Source organism: Eptesicus fuscus, chromosome 11 (genome assembly GCF_027574615.1).
Source record: "Eptesicus fuscus isolate TK198812 chromosome 11, DD_ASM_mEF_20220401, whole genome shotgun sequence".
Taxonomy (NCBI): domain Eukaryota; kingdom Metazoa; phylum Chordata; class Mammalia; order Chiroptera; family Vespertilionidae; genus Eptesicus; species Eptesicus fuscus.
The window spans coordinates 86,721,690-86,736,256 of record NC_072483.1 but is presented as its reverse complement, the minus strand read 5'-3'; the positions used below and the strand labels follow the sequence as shown (position 1 = coordinate 86,736,256).

Here is a 14,567-nt window from a genome sequence, read left to right as displayed (position 1 = left end):
GAACTAGTGTTCCCTTTTCTCCACATCCTCACCAGCATTTGTTTGTTGATTTTTGATAACAGCCATGCTTACAGGTGTGAGGTGATATCTCACTGTGGTTTTAATTTGCATTTCTCTGATGCTTAGTGACTTTGAGCATTTTTTTTTCATTTGTCTCTTGGCCATTTGTATGTCCTCTCAAAAAAGATTCCATACATTTTCTTTGGGTAATGGTAATCCCTAATTATACATGCTTATATAATAATACTCTATAATTACGTGGTAGCTTCTATTTTAGAGTCTCAAAACTCTTCAGAAGACATAATTAATGAATGAGCAGATGTAGTGCCACTTTTATTAGATGATTTTACATATAGACCTAAGCTTGCTTTCTGAAGATTCCTCTCTAACACATCAAGCTTCTGATTCAAGACCTCTGGTAGACTGCGTTAACTTAGCAATCCTTATCCTACCTAATAAAAGGGTGATATGCAAATTAACCATCACTCCGTCACAGATATGGCGGCACCCATAGTCACAAGATGGCAGCACCCAGTCCTCTCAGCTCCTCTGGAGTCCCCCAGTCCTGGGGGGGGGGGTGGCTGCTGAGAGTGGGCAGCATGAGCGGCCTGGCGGAATGCTTGCTTTGTTGCTGCAGCAATGAGGCAATTGTTCCAACCCGGCCGCAGAGGGCCTCTGGGTAGCAGGCACAGAGTGGCTGCAGGGGGCAGGAGGAGAACACTTGGGTTGTCGCCCCGGCAACGTGGCAAGCTTTCCACACCCTGCCACGGATGGGCCTCTGGCCAGGCTGGGGCGCGGAACGCTTGCATCGTTGCCCTGGAGACAAGGCAAGCTTTCTGTGCTCAACCATGGATGGGCCTCTGGGCCGCAGAGAGCCTCTGAGCAGTGGGCACAGAGTGGCCAGGCCCTGCAGAGAGCTATTGGTGCATGGATTCGTGTGCAGGGCTACTAGTTAAGTAAGTAATGTGCCAACTAGTTAAAAATAAATCAACAGAGAAAAGCCCCATAATTAAAGATTCATGAGATACTTTCATTGATATCCATAACATGAAAAAAAATCATAGTTATGGGTGAAAAATGCTAAGAGAGAATTACAAGAATATTAAGTAATTGTACTCCTCTGACCTGACACTTAACTGAATGAAAGTGAAAACACAGCATATCAAAAGGAGTGGGAAGCAAAGAAAGCAGTACTTAGAAATTTGTAGCATTAAATGTATGCATTCCTGCTGGAGAAAGTTAACAGCCAGTCTTTTTTGTGGTGGTTGTTCCAAGCTGGTGGTGCTTTCGCTAGTACATCTCTCTTAAAACATTTGTGGGTTTTTTATGTATTAGATTCCTGTCAACTCCATGTACCAAAAGCCACACTCAGATCCCATTTACCATCCCTTTCAGCCAGGATGAATTCCCTTTGGTGCCCAAACGAAAGAGAGAGGGTTGACTTTGTAAATAAAACAACTTCTGTCTTGGAGGCACAGTCCAGCAGATGTTTGCAGTGAGGTGACATATAAAAATGAGTGGGATTAAATAAAATCTATTTTGTGAGCACTGGCTTGTATCTTCTAAGCATGAATTCAAAAGACTAGAGAACGCAAAACTATTTAGAGGACACAGAAACTAAAAAAATGTATTTAGTCTCAAATTTGGCAGAAGTCAAGTAGGATGACAATTTAAAACTGTTCTTAGAATGTGACAGAAAGCCATTTGCACCTTAAAAATAAGAAAAAGATATGGAAATGCCCAACCAGTGTGCCTCAGTGGTTGAGTATTGACCTATAAACTAGGAGGTCACAATTCGATTCTCATGATTGGGTGTGGACTCGGTTCCCAGTAGGGACATGCAGGAGACAGTGGATCAATGATTGATGTTTCTGTCTCTCTCTCCCTCTCCCTTTCTCTCTGAAATAAATAAAAATATATTAAAAAATAAAACAAAGAGAAAAAAGAAAGATAAAGAAGCTAGTTTGGGGAACAGTATTTTAACCTTAAGGAATTCTAATATGGGTATTATGTCTATCACTGTCACTCATGGGTTGCAAAACAATTTTGAGCAAGAAAGCTTTCCTAGAATCTTATTACCTAATGCAGATGAATGTCTATTCTACACATTTAAAAAAAATCAGGGGCAGGAGCTCTATTAAGCCAAACCTTTTCAATTTAATCTTTAAATGATGTTGAACTTGATAGCTTTAAATCTAGCTATCAAGCTTTCATTGGCCCTAAATCATCTAATGATGCAGAAATGTATAAAAAAAATACCACCATGTTTGAATGGACTAATGACCTTTGTTTTGAAAAAAAAAACCAAAAAACAAAGCAGGAAATGTCCACTTTGGTCATTTAAACAGTTTTATAGTAACATTATTAAGACTATGACCTCTTCACAGACACTAGGGGGGTGAGGGCATATGCTGGGGGGTGGGAGTGGCTGGGAAGAGGTCAATGGGGGGGGGAGGGAGACATATAATATTTTAATCAATAAGAATTAAAAAAGACTATGAACTCTTATATTATGATATGAACATAAAATTCAATAGAGAAAACCTGTATGATACGGACTGAAGCTTTCATGCTTTGCAGTCTTCTGAGTTACTAATGAGTCACGTTGAGGCTACATCATTTTCTTCAGAGACATCGGTGCCCTAAGATATGGATGCCATTCCTTGCCACTCTCCTCCCGGGACCCTCTGGTGCAGCCCCAAGCATCCTCCTGCTGCTATTAGATGAAGTGTTTTAATAAGCTAATTAGGCCCATTAATTTTTCCAGCTTCAAATCTAAATAACGATTTGCTATCTACCTGTTCATTCAATTATTGAGAGAGAGGTATTACAATATATGCCTATAATGGTAGCTTTGTCTATTTACTCCATTTTCAATTACATCCGTTTTTGCTTCAGATATTTTGGAGCTCTAATATTAGGTGCCTAAATGCTTGGGATTGTTATTTTTATATTTTTACTTTGATTAAAAGAACTCGACCTTTATGAAATGACCCTCTTTGTTCTTGGTAATATTCTTTACTCAGATATATTTTTTCTGAATAAGTTAGACACTCCAAACTTCTTTTGATTAGTGTTCATATAGTACAGTAATTCCCCACCCTTTCCCTGAGGGTATATGTTCCAAGATCCCCAGTGGGTTCCTAATACCAGAAGTAGTACCAAACCCTACATATACTATGTTTTATACTATGTTTTTTTTCCCTATACAGATGTACTTATGGTAAAGTTTAATTTATAAATTAGGCATGGTAAGATATTAACAAAAATAACCAATAATAAAATAGAACAGTTATAACAATATGCTGTAAATAAAAACCATGGGAATGTGGTCTCTCAAAAATTTAATTAAAAAATTCCAGCCTGTCAATGTAATGTCTTTTCCATGTTAACTAAGCACGTGGTATGCAGTGTGGCTGTAACTTTTGAAATTTGAGGAGTTGCAGCAGAGCTCACACAAATTTATTTTTCCTTCTTGGAGGGAAAATTTCATGGAGAGAAGATTTGTTCTCAGCACACAAAGGTTTTTGTTTCCTATTTAAGTTGAGAATTTTCACTTAAAGGGAGCACTTACAGCTCCTCTTTGGCATATACAAATCTCTAGCGTTACTCCTCGTGTGCGCTGGGGTCATTATTAAGTAAAATAAGGGTGATTTGAACAAAGCACTGTGATTCCATGATAGTCAGTCTGATCATCAAAATGGCTCTACGTGACTAAGGGAGTGGCGGAGTTAGGGCGTGGGCACGCTGGGCAAAGGCGTAGTTATTCTTATTATTTTATAAATATTGTTATTGATTTCAGAGAGGAAGGGAGAGGGAAAGAGAGATAGAGACATCAATGATGTGAGAGAATCATTGATAGGTTGCCTCCTGCATGCCCCCTACTGGGGATGGAGCCTGCAACCCGGGCATGTGCCCTGACCGGAATCAAACCTTGACTTCTTGGTTCATAGGTTGATGCTCAACCACTGAGCAACATCAGCCAGGCCTAAGGAGTAATTATTTTTTATTCTACTTTTATTTTGTATATCACCATTAAGAATAAAAATATGTAAGTGAAATAATGCAACAATGAGCATGCTCATTACAGGAATAATGCCTCTGTAGTTTGGATAAATTCCATGATGTAGCTCTACTGGGACACGTCATGTACACATCTGAGGGGCTCTTGATTTTTATGTTCTTCTCAGTGCAGGAAAGAGTGCCAGGCATGACAACACATCAGGAGACAGGCTTTGAGAGTGTGGGTTTTGCACATGTATTTAAAGTTGGAGAAGCCACGTTTATAACAATAAAAACAATAGTCTTTGGAAGCAGACTCCGGAGTGTGAGTTGAGTCCAACTTTACTTCGTACTAGGAAATAATAACTATTATTGCTAGCAATTAACTTACTACCCTTGGCCAAGGTACATTACTGTTGTGTGTTTTATTTTATCCATCTGTAAAATGAGCATTAAAATAAGGATTAATTAATTTTTTTCATAGGGTCTGTTTTGTTTTGTTGTTTTAGAAATTATGTAGTATATGTACAGTACTTAGAAATTTGCCAGGCACGGGGCACAGGGTGATGCATTTATTTACTTATTGTCATTACAGAAAGCTGCTTACTTGTCAATCATCCTGTAGAATAATATTGAATGACATAAAGTTTTTGGAAAATGTAGTCTCAAGAGAGAGAAGTAAATTATAAAACACATAGCTCAAATTTCTGTTTCAAAGATAGGTCAAGTGCTAAAACACAACAAAGTATTTCAATGGATATTTCTGGGTGGAATTTTTCCCACCCTGTATTTTCTGCAAAAGCTTTTATCCTCAGAAAATAAATAAATTGAAAAAACACACACAGTTTAAATGTACTCTCTTCAGGTATCGTTCCCATTTCCTTAGTCAATGCCGCTTGCGTTCTCAGTCCTCTCGCAGCTTCTATCAGGGAATGTGTTCTCATGACCTGTTTACATTTCTGTCTCCACCACTAGACTCTGTGCTCCTTGAATGTAAGAACAAGTTCTGTTTAACTGCGTGTCCCCAAGTTCAGACACGCAGCAGACCTGTTGGGTATTAAAATCACCCTTAATAAGGCAAAACCCAGAATCCCCATAGCGGAGACTTTCAATCAGCGAGTGGTAGAGGGAATAGTGCTTGTGGTATGTAAAAGGCATATTACATGTTAAAATATAATTTTATATTTGGAAATGAAAAAAAAAAAGATGCCAATTACAGAAGGTCGAGTTTAACAATCATCTTGGGTGGTAGTGATAGACTGACGAGCCTTCAGTGGTGGTGTGGGGCAGGCCACCCTGGAAAGGCTGCAGAATTCGGGAGGGGGATGCAGGACCTGTGATTACATTTAGGAAGAGGAGGCCTGGCTCTGGAAACGACTGCTCTTAGATATGCATTTGAAGGTAGACTCTCCAGTTGAGAACAGGGCACACTTGATCCCTCTGAGTTCTTGATCACTCTTGGGTGTCTTGTCCAGAGTCACCTCTATACTGGTCTCAACGGTGCACCGCTCTTTCTAAGTAGGGTGTGGCCCACGCAGAGTCAGAATCCCTTCCCTTGGCGCTGAGACACCCCATGACTAGCAGATGGTTTTAGTACATACTTAGAGACACAACAAAGTACATATACACAGTCTATAGGGGGTATACAGTGTCTTGCTTACAAAATACAGTTTCCTGATCCTTTCATAGCTCACTGGCTCCCACTTAATTCCACAGGAGATTCGAGGGTTGAAATAAAGCCCTCCAGTGGAACCCCATGCACTCGGTATCCCACTCCCACCCGATCCTGCCCTTAGGCTTCAGCTCTATTGCCAAGGCGTGTCCTCTGGCCTGAGAGACAGTGTGTTCCCCACCAACTGCTACCAGGAGGGGCCTTACCCTTATGTGCGGTAGGGTTGGGAATGTACGTTGCCACAAGTTCAATAATAGGATCAAGAATGTTGAGCCCCAGAGTTCTGAAGCAAGAGTTGAGCAAACATGGAGTGTTTCCTCACTGCATGCGTTGTGCATCCATAAAGGATGGTAGCCATAGTCTTTTACTCATGATCTGGATATCCATGACCCCTGGAAAGTACATTTGAGGCACTAGCTGATGTGGTTTTGTTCTTGGTATTTCTTTCTCCTCCTTAACCCTTCTCAGCAAGACATTTGATCTTCATTTGCCTCAGAAGGCAGAGAGGGAAGATGAGGCAATGCTTTCATCTCAAAAGCTCAGGTGCTCTAAGCCAGAGTCAAAATTGAACATGTCACCAGGTGGAGTCTTGTTTCTACCTGCCCAGGTGAGGCCCAGGCAAGTAACTGGCTGCACAGACCAGGTGTGGGAGAGCACCAGGACACCAGAGCACCAGGGCATGAGGCCACGCAAGCAGGAGTGTGCGTGTGGTACAGCTTGTCACACTGGGCTCCACCACCTCCCAAATATCCCCATAATGGAGTCTGGTGCAGAAGATTCAGAAATTCCAAGGAAGGGCGATGATGCCATTTCCTGACGTCCAGAGTCATGCCCGACAGGGAAGAACATTTCCCAAGGTGCCAGGGTCGCATGTTTATGGGACCGAGGGTGTGGACAAACCTTGCTGTTGAGAATGAAAAGCCCCACATAAGCTCTGCCGTTGAGTTACTGAAGTCTCCTACTTATTCTTTGTGATCATGTCCGATTGTGTACAAAAGGCTGTAGCTCAGTGTAGGACACAGTTTCCTTTCTGATTTGAAAAGTGCCTTTGATACAGAGGGCAACATGCAAAAACAAAGAAAATAAATGGGAAGTTAAAATTTATTGAAAATAAAGTTTTCTTTGTTTATAAATAGTAGTTATATAATCAGCCCACAACTGCAGCATAATTAATGCTGTAAACCAAAACGTTTGTTTCAAAATATCTAGGAAACATATCTATATATATAAAAGTCTACGCAACCGTTAGGACCGGTTAGCTGGTAGACCGGTCGCTATGATGTGCACTGACCACCAGGGGGCAGATGCTCAATGCAGAAGCTGCCCCCTGGTGGTCAGTGCACTCCCACAGGGGGAGTGCTGCTCAGCCAGAAGCCAGCTCACAGCTGGCGAGTGCAGCTATGGTGGAGAGAACCTCTCTGCCTCCATGGCAGTGCTACTGAGTGGCAGTGGTGGCAGCAGATGCAGCGAGGCCAGGATGAGTGGCAGCGGAGCTGCGCCTGGCCCTGGCTGGGGCTCCTCCCCAGCCTCCTGCTGCTTCAGCACTGCTACATCCCCCCAAGGCAGTGGTCGGGAAACTCCTTAGTCAACAGAGCCAAATATCAACAGTACAACGATTGAAATTTCTTTTGAGAGCCAAATTTTTTAATGCCACTTCTTCAAAATAGACTTTCCCAGGCTGTGGTATTTTGTGGAAGAGCCACACTCAAGGGGCCAAAGAGCCGCATGTGGCTCACGGGCCGCAGTTTGCCGACCACGGCCCCAAGGGATCCCAGATTGCGAAAGGGCGCAGGCCAGGCTGAGGGACACCACCCGTGCACGAATTCGTGCACTGGGCCTCTAGTATCCTATATAATAAAAGCCTAACATGCTAAGTGTCTGGTTGTCTGGTTGTCCGTTCAACCAATCAAAGCGTATTATGATAATATGCTAAGGCCACTCAATTGCTCACTACGATGTCCACTGACCACCAGGTGGCAGATGCTCTGACCGGTAGGTTAGCTTGCTGCTGGGGTCCAGCTGATCAGGACTGAGCGAGATGGGCCAGAAATGTCCTGGAGCCCTCCCGCGGTCACTCCCTGGCTGGTCAACCTCCCGCATCCCTCCCCCGGCCCTGATCATGCACCAGTGGGGTCCTTCAGCTTGGCCTACGCTCTCTCACAATCTGGAACCCCAATGCCTCTCAACGCAGGAGCTGCCCCCTGCCAGGGGAGCACCACTCAGCCAGAAGCCGGGCTCACAGCTGGCGAATGCAGCGGCGGTGGCTGGAGCCTCTCCCGCCTTCGTGGCAGTGCTTAGGATGTCCAACTGTTGGCTTAGGCCCATTCTCCGTGGGGAGCAGGCTTAAGCCATCAGTCGGACATCCCCCAAGGGCTCCCAGACTGTGAGAGGGTGCAGGCCGGGCTGAGGGACACCCTCCCTTCCCTGAGTGCACGAATTTCATACACCGGGCCTCTAGTTTTAATATAATTTAAGCCATTTAAAGTAAAGCTTCACCCTCTTTTTTGGTCTTAGATATTCTTTCTACTATCATGCTTATGTTTTCTGATCCCAAAAGGTAAGATTTTAAGGTGTTTCCAATCTCTAGACTGCTTTTCCTCTGATAAACTGACTTATCTTTAGCTTGTTCTTATAGTTGTTACCATAACCCAGTGTTATATAAAATTAACTCACAGAATACATATGTGTCACTTTGATGAAATACATAACTAATCTCAATATTATATGAAAATTCCAAATATAGTTATAAAAGTAGATAATAGTAGGGTACTGTGAATAATCAGCATTTTTATGGTTAAAATTATGTCAGCATTTTCATAATGAGTCCCTATTTCAAAAATTATAACTTGACCAAAGGACTTTATTCTAAGATTTAATGTGGTTTTGAGCTCATATATATTTTTTTTCAAAGTGATTTTTCCCTTACGGATTTGGCATTTCTTAGTATTAGATAAGTACAGGAGGAGGGCTGATTTCCTCCTTGCTTCATCACTTCAAATGTCCTATTGCTATTCAACCATGCTGGCATGCAGAAATCGAGGAATAGCCACAAAAGGCTACGTTGGTCCTTGGGTCTATGTCATGGGCAGTCTTATGGGGCAAATAACTTATCCAACTATGAGACTCTTGACTGGGCCCAAAATAGCACATTTCCGCTGTTGCTAAATTCCTCTTTTTGTCTAGACTTCTAGACTATCCTCCTATTTCTCTATTTCAAATCCATTCATTTTAAGAATTTTTTCTCCCTATAATCCTCTCAGATGAATAGGTCATCTCCCCATGACTTTAAGGCCCTTTCTATTATTGACATTATTTTTGTTGTTTGCCTTTAACCAGTATTTCTTATGTTTTTATTCTTGCTTTTGAAGATAGGGGCAAAGGAAGTTTCCCCAAGTTTAAATTCCTAGTGACATAGTTCAGCGCCCTATGTCCTTATATACATAAAGTTTTAATACAGTTAGGCCCTTAGGCTTTATCCTTTGAAATGGAACTTACTATTTTCTTTTTCTTTTTTTTTTTCCCCTCTCATGTCTTCAGTGTTCTCAGAGCACTCAGTTCAGATCATTTGAATAGCATTTGATCACAGGGCCCCTGTCCTGGTAACTTCCTGAAGAGAGGTCTGTCTGACTTAATTTTGTGCCTTTGCATGGCTCAACTTCACCAATAAACCAGAGGCTAATGTAAAGCTAAGTTTCTTGACTCTGACTTACTCCTGGCAACTGCCTGGCCTCTCTCATTTGGCTCTGCCCAGATTGGTGCTGTGCAAGGCCCAGCTTGAACTCACTGATCTATCATTTCATACCTGACCACGGAAGGTCTCTCTAGTATCCCCCACACACCTCCTTCTCTCCCTTAAGGAGGGGGTTGGACAGACCAAGACTTCTTCTTCTATGTACACCCAGAACTAATGACAGAACAAATGCTCACTAAATATTTCCTGCATAAGTGAGACAATCCACTTATCTATGAATTGAGACTTATTTGTCCACTCTTCCTAGTAATTAATGTGGTGAGTGGTCTGAATGAGGGCCCATATCTCTCTCCATCGGACAGGAAAAAATAGAAGTTAAATACATGATTCTATCTGTATTAGCTCCATTCACCAACCAAATGAACTCACCATGTGCAGACTGTTCTACAGAAGGTGTTAATTCACAATGATTCAAATTAACATTAATATTTGCAGACATTGCCTTTCATTTATCTTAGCTCATTTACTTTATCATAAAATAAGGCTGAGTTAAATATTACTATATGCAGGAGAAATTTTAAATGGTTATGTAGTAACAGCAAGCCTTATAAGGCATTCATCTTCATTACTGAGGCAATATTTGATAATTCCCTTAAAGATATGCCACTTTAGTTACAAGATTCCTCAAGGGAAAAGGTGAATGCTTAAGGTATAAGCGTCTTGCATGCTACCCAAATAAAGGATTTGTTATAATAGATTTGAGGATGGTGCCCAAGAAAAACTAGAAATGTCGGATTGATTGACTTGATGGCCCCTATATTTTATATCTCTCTGTAAGCACTCACTTTGGTATCACCCTCCCACAGTGATCTTACAGTTGGCCACATAACTTTCTTTGGCCAATGATTCAGAGAAAAATCTGATATAAGAAGAGGTTTTAAAAGTGCCTGCATATATCCATTCATCCAACCTGACTCTGGCCACTATCAGGAGAAGACACCCAGGCTAGCTGGCTGAAGGGATGAGAGAGAATGGACAAGATCAGAGTTGTCCTAGCTGAGGTCATCCCAGCCCAGCCCAGCCAAGCCCAGTCCATCCACCAACTGAACAGACACATGAGCAAGAGCAGCCTAAGTCAGCTGAACTCGCTGCTGATCAGCAAAAATGCCCAGCAGAGCCGTAGTTCCGTGAGAAATAATTAACGGTTGTTGTTTTAAGCAACTAATTTTAGGGTGGTTTGTTACATAGTATTATGGCAATTGACACAGTGGCTTATTTTCCTATAGGATTATGTGAAGTCTATAATTCATTTGAGAATACCTAATGAATTTAGGTTTTAAACTTTTCGGTAATTTCTGGTAGAAAGGATACATACAGATTGTTGCACTTGAAATTACAAGTAAATCTTTTTCAGAAGGAATAAAACATCTGTAAATTAGATGATGTTTAGAGTCAGTATATGGTCTTCGTAAAACATGGGCTCTTCAGGCAAATTATGTGGGCCAGAATTTCAACTCCGACACTTTCATAGCTGTGTGACCTTGGTCAAATTAATTTCTCTATGCTTCCTTTTCCTCATTTGTTAAATTGGAATACCTACTGATGGTTTATGGTTATTACATTATTTGAGGAGAAAAATGTAATATACTCAGAACTGTTTTGACATGTAATAAGCAGTTAATAATCTCAGCTACTATTATATGACAGGTGAGGCTAAACTAGAGTGATGCCAAATCACTACGACATAGCAAGTTTCTCAATGCAGCATAGGACCTCAAATAAGGGGGTTTCTTAGTTATAATTCATTGATTGCTTCTTTTCTGAGTATTTTTAAAGGCTGATACCAGTGCAATCATTCAACAATAGAGGGGTCCTGGGTTACAGGGAATGGCAAACCTGAATTCAAATTATGTAATGATCTGCAAGCCATGGAGCCTTCCTGCAATTCCGCTTATTAGTAAGCTAGTGGCCCAGTGCATGGATTTGTGCACATTGAAAGGAAATTAATTAGAAGGTGAACAGCAGGGCAGGACTGGGTGAGATGGGTTGGACACGCCCTGGTGCCAACCTCCCGCGGTCCCTCCCTGGGCTGCACCTGGGGTGGTGCCTTGGCTCTAAGGGCGTCTGAGGAGTGAGCAGGGTCCCTCCAACAGGTGGGGTCCCTGGGCCTGGCCTGTGGGGATTAGGCTGAAACCTGCTCTCCGACATCTCCCAAGGGGTCCTGGATTGCAAGAGGGCAGTTCTGGGGTGACACACCCCGGAATTGGGCTCCTTCCTCTCTGGTTCCCGGTGTGTCACCTGAGATATGCTGCTGCCAAGTCACCACAGCTCAGCAGCTCCTGCATTGAGCATCTGCCCCCTGGTGGTCATGTGTGTCATACCTACCGGCTGGTTAGATGGTCGGATGGTTGCTTAGCCTTTTATATATATAGATGAGGGCTTGGTTGAGTAAGATGACCTATAAGGAAGCATATACCTTGAAAGTTCATTACACTTAAGTCTGTAGTTTCACAGTACTAAAAATAAACAAATGGTCTCTTGCACAACTATGGAATAGTGATTTTTTTATTGCATTATTAGTTTTAAATGGTAAGAAAGAGGAGATAACATTTTAAGTAAAACTCCACTGCTTTATATTAAGACAAAGAATAGAATATGTATTGGTAATGTTTCCAGAGGACCTACATCATGCCCAATACTGTCGGAGATGCTGAGGACTAAGAAATGGAAACACATTTCCATACAGTTCCTGGGGTGCAATGGGAAGGCAAAGACTATGGAAATAAGAACACAAACAAAGACAGACACAGGAGCTGCAGAGAGAGAAAAAGAAAAATGTTTCACCTTTTTTAAAAAAGACAACAACACACAAAACAATTACATCTTGTTCATACAAGTTTGATTTTGTTGATTGATAAGAGATAAAGTCAAGGTTTGTTGTATTTATGGCCACTAGAATATAGATCCTCCTAAAATCTTTACTTATTATATTATCTATACTAATAAAAGGGTAATATGCTAATTAGACTGGACGCCCTCCAGACAAAGCCATGGTGGCAGGGCCAAAGCAGAGGCAGTTAGGGGTGATCAGGCTGGCAGGGGAGGGCAGTTAGGGGGATCAGGCTGGGGGATGTCTGACTGCTGGTTTAGGATGACATCTCCTGAGGGGTCCCAGATTGGAGAGGGTGAATGCTGGGCTGAGGGACACCCCCTCCCTTGTACGAATTTCATGCACTGGGCCTCTAGTTTTTCCATAAGAGTATAAAAGTGGAAAAATTTGTGGAATCTCTCAATGTTCTTATCTTCCAGGGTCTTCGCTCTTTCCAGACTACATTGGGCCTCCACCAGCTTTCCAACCAACCTGGATGAATTGTTTTTCCTGGTGACCAGTTGCTCCCTCTCTAGGTAGGCCATTGCTATGTCTTACTGGTATCGCTTGCAGCAGGCACACTTGTCTTTTCTTAAATTTGGGCTAGTTGGTTGCCCTGCACTCTCATATGGATGCAAATGACACTCTAGCTCTCCATTTGCTGGGTGGAAAATAGTTTTATATTATTGAAACATGGTTGTAGATATGATCAGAATTTCATATTTTCTTAACAAATTAAGAACCAAGGGTTTTATGGACCTAAAAAAGAGAAGATATGCACAAGTAGATGAAGATGTGTTATGTTTTGTTCCTGAAATAGTGGCAAAGAGATTATTCTCACCCTCCAAGCACTGTGACGGAAGGTAGGATAGCTTGCCAAATTCTTTGGAATAGACGGAGCCATTTCAAAGCAATGAGGGGCTGATGTTATCAATTCATATGTCACACCGGATTATCATGAAGACACGATGTCATGGTTTAAATAGCAGCATTCCCACCCCCCCTTCTTTGTGGTTTCTAAAATAAAAGTGTGCCTTGTAATGGATGGTATTCTCTGTGCTATTAGCAGTGGGGTGGGACTTTGTGTGGGTAGAGTGACCAGTGGCTTTCAGATCAGGCATTGAGATGTACATGCTGACACAACTAAAACATATATTTATGGAAGGCTGCCACATTAAACCTTTCTCACTTGTGATTTTCTTAATATAAATTTATCCAGGAGGCAGTCAGCTGTTACACTGGAAAATGGGCAAAAGGCTTCTGATGGCTTGGCATGTAGATCAGTTATAGTTTCAACAGGGGGAAAAGCAGGTTAAAAGTCTAGACCCGTGGTCGGCAAACTGCGGCTCGCGAGCCACATGTGGCTCTTTGGCCCCTTGAGTGTGGCTCTTCCACAAAATACCACGGCCTGGGCGAGTCTATTTTGAAGAAGTGGCGTTAGAAGAAGTTTAAGTTTAAAAAATTTGGCTCTCAAAAGAAATTTCAATCGTTGTACTGTTGATATTTTGCTCTGTTGGCTAATGAGTTTGCTGACCACTGGTCTAGACAACAGTAAGGATTCTGGGCATCTAAAAGTGAATAATGGGACTCAGGTGACTCGAGAGAAGAAGGAAGGAAAAGAACTGAAGGAGTAAGAAAACATTAAAAAAATAAAGGGCGAGGAAATGGAGACAGAACATCAACAACTTTCTTCCACCAGCCGCGCAGTGTCTCTTGGGTCTGTCTGTTCTTCACATGTTGCTCTAAGGACAGTAAAGTGCGGGTACATTTATGAGACTGACCTCTGGATTTCACACCCAGAGGAAATCTAATTCTGTACATTGACTTCCTGACATAAACTGGCTCATGGTTAGATAAAATATTTACTTACAGAAAGAGTCCTTTAATTTTTTTACCAAATCTCTACAGTTCTTAACATTAAAAATTTTTACATCCCTACCTCAAAAACCCCATAGTATTTTTCAAGGCAAAAATGAGATAAAATTGGGAGTTGTGTAGAACGGGGGCTGCATCCTTTAAGAAATGCCTCGCATCTTTATGTTAGGATGTTATCTTTGATCTTGGATACTAGATAAAAATGTAAGATTCACACATGTCATATGTAAGGGTATAAAATAGCGTGGGGACCAGATAAATATCTGGTTTCCTTGTGTTCAGTTAGTTTTATCATTCATACAAATTCCAAGTGAAGAGAGATGCCACATGCAAGTGTGTTTTCTGTAATGTATTTCTTTGGTAGTGTTTTAAATAACAGGAGAACCAAAAACCTGATCATTATGGAGGGATTTTACCTCAGCTAGCTATTTTATAACCGACGCTTTATCCCAGCTCTA

General features: G+C 41.8%; 1 long non-coding RNA gene across 2 annotated transcripts in view; it reads left to right on the top strand.

Annotated features, from left to right (window-relative positions):
- The first annotated feature begins 842 nt into the window (after positions 1-842).
- LOC129150712 (uncharacterized) overlaps positions 843-14,567 on the top strand; it is a 187,848-nt gene continuing 174,123 nt past the window's right edge. For both annotated transcript variants that reach the window (XR_008557439.1, XR_008557440.1), the window contains exons 1-2: positions 843-956; positions 12,675-12,770. This is a non-coding gene — a long non-coding RNA (uncharacterized LOC129150712). The remainder of the gene's footprint in view (positions 957-12,674; positions 12,771-14,567) is intronic.